This window comes from Triturus cristatus, chromosome 6, assembly GCF_964204655.1.
Source record: "Triturus cristatus chromosome 6, aTriCri1.1, whole genome shotgun sequence".
Classification (NCBI taxonomy): domain Eukaryota; kingdom Metazoa; phylum Chordata; class Amphibia; order Caudata; family Salamandridae; genus Triturus; species Triturus cristatus.
In genome coordinates, this window is record NC_140589.1 from 1,911,824,271 (window position 1) to 1,911,829,800 (window position 5,530).

Sequence of the window (5,530 nt, forward strand, 5' to 3'; positions counted from 1 at the left end):
TCTAATGTGTACCTGTCCATATACAAGAAAAAAAGTATCATAATATGTCCCTTGACTAGTTAAAGATGGCCACCGCAATTGCTGACTTTGTCATAGTATTATATAACTGATCAAATGTCCGCAAATTGTGACATATATTTACGATTGACTTGACTGTTTGCTTACATCAAATACATGATTTGGGACAACCTCAAACAATTAGGAAATAAGAATTTTGTTTATTATATACTCAAAACATAGGTTCTCTTAAAATTACGTTGTGATTTACTCGCTGATTGGAATGTGAAATAAATAGTAGGATAATACATAGAACTATAATGCGGTGCTGAATAATTCAAATATCTTAACCACTATGGGCTCATATCAAGTAAATAGTATGGATACATCGGATTTCTGGCCCGTTGAAAGATGGCCGTCATAGTTGCTTGTTAATACATTGGTTAATACATCGAGCGTCACGTTGGTCTTGTGACATTGTCATTTCCGGGCGCGGAATATAAAAAGCCGAGACTAACATATGTACGGCTTTGCGGAAACTGTCACCTGAATATGCCGGCTATCAGACCACTATAAGTAAGTTGTTAAATTATTTAGCTGCTATAAAATTAGTTGTTATATGGGCTCGCGCTTACGTAAATACAAGTGAAAAGCCTCTTGTTTATTTTGCTTTCGTTGTAGTTGGACTCACGTCCTTTTAAATGTATGCAAGAATAAGTAAAAGGCTTCCGGCTCATTTTGCCTTCGTTGTAGTTGGACTCGCGACCATTTAAATATATGCAAAAAAGCACTTTGCTAATCGCACTCTAGTTTTAACGAACTATGAGACGTATACTTTTCTCGGTATGCGTGATAAAAAATATAGTTTATAAAGAAAAGAAACACTGGAATATATAACTAACCTAACCAGTGTATATCATCACTGCAAGTCAAATGTTGGGGGAATATCTTGTAAAGGGATAAGTGCTAAGGAATATAAATACTGTGACTGCACTGGTAGATAGAGCCTAAATTAATTAATCATTAGGTCACAATTATATTCAGACACTATCACTATTCATATTAACACTTTTTGGCGTTTCACCGTAATTTGAAGAAAAAAAACGATGTAAATGAACTTTGGTATGGTTAGACTACATCATTGTACTAATTACATGTACACATGCAATGTGAAGAAGAGAGCAATCATAGTATGCGTTTGTTGGGTTGGCCATCCGAAAGAAATTAAGAGCGTACAATCACCTGGGCATATTTAATATGTTGTCACTAAAAAAGCTCTGTTATCAATAAATTTGTGCTATATAATTATCTGGGCATATCCAATATGTTGTCACTAAAAAAGCTCTGTCATCAATACAAACATGTGTCATATTACATGCTTAAGAGCATAACAAAAGAATAATGACCATCTATATAGTCACACTACCTTATCGTCTTGTTCGCAGCATAGCATGTGAAAATACGAATGACGAATTAAGAAGGCAACAGTGTTATTTTTAATATCAAATTTTGCCGTATAGCATGTCTAAACATATGACAAAATAGGAATGATCTTCTATATGGCTATACCGTATTGCCATTTTGTTCACAATATAGCGCTCAAAATGTAGTATATAGACACCCTAATAGATTTTCTGTAGGTGAGTAGAATGGTTCCACTTCAACTATGGAAACATCATGTATTAAATGCACCTAACATAAATACAAATGAAAATCATGTTATATGATAGCTGTAGAAAAGAAATACTGGGATTGAAATTGCATGAAACTGTATACATTTTTTTATAGAATACCGAATGACCTAGAGAAATGCTCATCACCGAATTGATATCGTAGGAATAAACAAGGACGAATCATATACACCATACACATGAGGTATGCAAAATATATATGGTTCTTGCTAAATACAAATTAATGATTTTCACATGCTTCTGTGGCTTTCTTTGCGTTTTTAAACGTAATATGATATTGTTGTTTTTAATATAAGATACTGAGAATCTGATTATAAATGGGATGTATTTGGAAACACTTCTTTGATGATTTTTGATGTGTCAAACTAAGCTCTATACAATAAGAACAAATGTATGTATTTGAGTAAAATATGATATTGCATAATTGTGACTGTAGACACTCATTAGTGCAGCTATAAAGCTATGAATGTAAAGAATCATATGACATATACATGTTGCTACAAAAAAAGAAAAAAAAATCCTTTGCTTTCTTATGATTAGGTCCTCTATCTGTCTTAAATGGTTATAATAGATGAAGAACTGCTATAGGTGCTCTGGTTTAAAAAAAATATATATATTTTTTTTTTAGATATATTTGGAGTTATTATTATAAAAGAAAATCTAAGGAACCTTTCATGTATATTTTTTTGATAGCCCTGAAGAAGTCTCATGGGAGACGAAACGCGTTGGCTATGGCTATGTGAACATGAAATGTGAAATACAAGGAATCTTCACCCATAAGAAATAAAGAAGAAAATCTTTACATTTTGTGTCATATGCTTTGTTATGAGACTGAGTTGTGTTCTTTTGTTGTCACCTCATAGTGACTGTAATGAAGTACACCAAGGGTTTCATACTAGAACGCTTTCTACCCATCGTGAAGAAAGCAAGAAATGTCATTCACTACCTGTATTTCAGCTGCTGAAATTATAAACCTTAGGCTGCTTCTATTATGAAACTAGGAGTGGTGAAAGGAGCACCCATTACAGGAATTATTCCAATTTTTCAGAAGACACCAGGCACAATTATACACTATGCATCATTTCAATCAACAGTTGCAAGCGACTGGCTAAGTATGTTTGTAAGATCTTTGGGGTGTTGAATTTACTTATGAGAAATGACTTCTGGGTATCTGAAATGATAAGGTTCTGCTCATTTTATGTAAAATTGATGTGCTCAGTGTTATTCTGAGCAACATAAAAATCTTAAAAAGGTGAGGTATTAGTATGCGCCAAAAGTTTTTAAAAGCTCCTCCCCACACTCTCCTTCAACGTCATGAATCTGGTGCATGCATTGTTTGTAAGGGGGAAGCTGGCACGGTGTAGGGTGTGTGTAGTGCTTTGGTTTGAAGAATGCACCAGCCACATTCCAAAGACTGGTGAATAAAGTTCTCACAGGTCTGGAAGCCTATAGTAAAGTATATCTAGATGATATAGCTGTCTTTAGCTCCACCTTGGAGGATCACGTGGTCCACCTGAAGAAGGTTTTAGAGGCTGTGCAGAAAGCATGTCTCACTATCAAGGCCACCAAGTGCCAGATAGGATAGAGTAAGGTAGTGTACCTGGGCCACCTTGTAGGTGGAGGCCAGGTTCAACGATTGCAGAGCTCCCACTACCCAGACTAAGGTCAAAGCTTTCTTGTGCCTGACAGGGTATTTCAGAAGATTTGCAAAAGGATATGGGTCCATAGTGAATCCCTTGAATGATCTTATATCAAAGAAAATGGCCAAGAAAGTTCAATGGACAGCTAGCGGTCAGAAGGCATTTGATGATCCCAAGCAGGCCATGTGCACTGCTCCCATTCTGAAGAGTCCTGACTACTCCAAACAATTTATTGTCCAAACAGATGCATCTGAATTGGGGGTAGGGGCTGTGTTGTCGCAACATAATGCAGAGGGCCAGGATTAGCTAGTAGACTTTGCTGTGGTCTGGGCCCTGAAGAAGTTGAGTCCATGCTTGTTTGGCACTCACTTCATTGTTCAGACAGACCATGAGCCACTCTTGTGGCTAAAACAAATGAAGGGTGAAAACCCCAAACTTTTGAGGTGGTCCATTTTCCTACAGGGGATGGACTATACAGAAGAACATAGACCTGGGAGTAACCATGCCAATGCAGATGGACTCTCCAGATATTAGAAAATGAAGACTCAACTGGGCACAGTTAGTCTCATCTCCTTATGTTGGGGGTGGGGTGGGGGGTTTGTATGAAAGTAGGATCTGCTTCTATGGTTACCCCCACTTTTTGCCTGGTAATAAGCTGTTATTGACTGGTCTGACTGGATCCTGCTAATCAGGACCCCAGTCTATCTGCTTTCTCCCTAAATTGTTATGTTTAGTACTTAGGTACATCCTAGATTGGATACTGGGGTACCCTTATAAGTCCCTTGTATATGGCACTAAGGTACCCAGGGCATAGGTACCCCAGAGGTCACCCATGGGCTGAAGCATGCATTATGTCACACATGGGAGACTATTCAAAATGGCACTACAGGCCTGCCATTGCAGCCTGTGTAAGCTGGTGCTAGCACCACTTACAAAAGATAGTTTCCTGTTTCTAGGGTCACTGTACTTAAAACTTATGTCACCCCTATAGCAAGTCTCTGCAATCCTAAGGGTAGGGTGCTTGGTTCTAAGTGAGATGGTGCCCCTACATGAGCAGGACACCCCTACAGCCTACGGAGTCCATTTTCCCAGGTTGTCAGTGAATCACCCATATACTAGAAGGGCACCGCGTAATTACGCAATGACCAACTCAAAAACAGCTGCAGCGAATCCTATCATGTTTGTATCAAACATGTTGGAATCATAGCCCACACCATAAACGGTGTGGGAGGTATGATTCCAAGCACTGGAAGAGCCCGCCGTTAAACTCTCAGTGTTCCAGGTACGGATGTATGAAGATACAACGCATGCTTTTACAACGCATGCTTTTACAACGCATTTGTTACAATGCATAGTCTGTTACAACGAATGTTTTTACAACGTTAACCTTCACAACGCAAAGTATATTAAATGCATTAAAAGAGCCATAACTTAGCACGACAATACAACGCATACCATTAAAACGCATTATTTTTTTTTAATAAAATATGTAAAATACAACCTGGCACGGGATGCAGGGAAAATAGGGGTTTTGGGTGGGTAAGTGTATTAAAATGTGGGCCGAAACTGTACACAGATTTTGATTTAAATACTCTATTACAAAATTAATACTCAGGTATTAATTTTAATACTTGAGTTTTGATTGAGTATTAAAATTACGCACAAAGATATGAAGAAATTTATAAAAATCGGAACAATTAAGAAATTACATAATATAATAAATCAATTTAATTAACGTAAAAAAACAGAGTTGAAAATGAAGATGACGTAAAAGAAAACAAGCGGACCACCATTTTATGACCTTAGCTGGAAAACAAGTCCTACAACAGTTTCAATGACATAAACTACAGCGTCAAGCAAACAAAATGGAGTTTAAAACAGACACAATCCAAATAAACGGGCATAAATAAATATGAAAATTAAAATATTTGTTTTCACATGAAAAAAACAAGAAAAAGGTGATTAACGCAATACATATTTTTACGAAAATAATGGTGGTACATAAAGAAAGTATAAAAAGAAGACGTCAACCATTTTGCAAACAGTGGTCGACTGACTACCAGCGAGAGCACACGCTTTTTTGGCTGCCTCTCTCTCTCTCAAAGAAAATCTCACTGTGACATCACATAACAACCTCTCCAATCAAGCAAGTAAGTAAATTAAATTTAAATCTAAGAATAACTTACTCACATATTTAAATCC